At 53.1% G+C, this 1,500-nt stretch overlaps 1 protein-coding gene across 1 annotated transcript in view; it reads left to right on the top strand.

Moving 5' to 3' along the window:
• IL1RAP (interleukin 1 receptor accessory protein) overlaps positions 1–1,500 on the top strand; it is a 129,153-nt gene that overhangs the window by 460 nt on the left and 127,193 nt on the right. The gene's annotated exons all lie outside the window — the stretch shown is intronic.

The following is a 1,500-nucleotide window of genomic DNA, read 5'->3' as shown; positions in this document are numbered from 1 at the left end:
GAGCAACCCTGGCGTACCCCCCGCCTGGGCTTCTCCAGGGCGCTGCTGTGAGCGCTGAGGGGGGAAGAGGCGGCGCGCCCCCCGGAGGGTACCCCGCCGCCCCCAGCGCGGAGCCGGGACCGCGGGGGAAAGGCGGCTTCGCTCGGTCTCCCCTGACCTGCTTTCTCAGAAAGATGCCCAGCCAGGTTGTCTGGCAGGCTCCTGGGGAGGCGGTGCCTTGGGGTGGCTCTCGCAGCTGGACGAGGCTGGTGGCCCTGGAGGGGTGGGAAGCCCCTCGGTTAGGAAACGCTGGCTTCACGGAGCCATGGCCCCCGTCACTTCGGAGTGCTGGGACGGAACGAGGAAGCCGAGCGAAAGGGAAAAATCGCGAACGTAAAAGCAAACTTCTGCCGTTTCCTTTAAGAGCCAGTCCCCAGGCTGTCTTTCCTCCGCCTCCGGTTGTGAAATTGAGGTCCGCCGCGCCTCTCTTGAAGCGCCTTTGCTGCTCGGCTTCCCGGATCCAGGGTTAGCCACCGGCCCAACTGAAGGACTACCTGGTGGTTTTGACTCCAGCTCTGCCCGGTGTTAGCTGTGTGAACNGTGGCAACATGGAGATTGTAATGATCACAATGAGCCCTGAGGTTTTTAGGGAAGATGCAATGGGATCATTCGAATAGCAGGTCTAGCCCAGTGCCTGGCGTGGCACCTGGTTAGTTTGAGATTGATGGCTGCCATTGTAAATATTGTTAGACAGTAACCCAGGAGACAGAGGGTTTTCAGAAAGGTGGTTTCATCCTACCTTATGGGGATTTTTTTTTTTTTTTTTTTGATCTGTACTATTGTGGTGTTTTCTTCTTTGGAGTTTGAACAGCTCCTTCATAGAAAGTGCTTTCTGAGTGCTGTTTCCATGTAACTTTGATCACGGATGCTTGACTTGGAATACAAAATTAATGTTTCCCAGTGATGCCACCACCCCTAGATTTTAGGCCAAGCCTCAGGTCTGTGAAGCTCTGATCTGAGGCGGCCTTTATTGGCAAAGAGGGTCTGGAATTTGATAAAAAGTAGGAAGACAGGAGAAGTTGGAAGTTCCGTCTCTGTTACAGACTGTGGTGAGCCTTGTGTCCCTGATGTCTTAGGTCAGACAGGCAACTTTGTGTTTTCTTTACCGCAGGAAAACAACAACACAATTCTCATGTGTTTCTTTTTGACTCTGTGGTGGCGCTGCCAAATTCAGTCCCTCTGGACACAAACTTGCCTTATTCAAACAGAAACACTACACATGCCTCCTCTCGTCTTCCTTGATTATTGGTATTTTAAAATGAAGTAGCTCCTCGTACATCCCCACCATGCTCATGAAAATTGATTTTATTCTGATCGACTTCTTCCAGTTATTTACTATCATCTCCTGGCTATGCCTTAAGTCCCTGAACGGAGCCGCTCAGCATTTATAGTCGACTGCCTGCTTCCCGGCCCCTCCGAGATGTGCGGGGGGCGCGGGGGCGGGGGTGGGGGGTTGAGGAG

This window comes from Crocuta crocuta, unplaced genomic scaffold (genome assembly GCF_008692635.1).
Source record: "Crocuta crocuta isolate KB4526 unplaced genomic scaffold, BGI_CrCroc_1.0 scaffold70, whole genome shotgun sequence".
Taxonomy (NCBI): Eukaryota; Metazoa; Chordata; class Mammalia; order Carnivora; family Hyaenidae; genus Crocuta; species Crocuta crocuta.
This window is presented reverse-complemented; position numbering and strand designations above follow the sequence as displayed.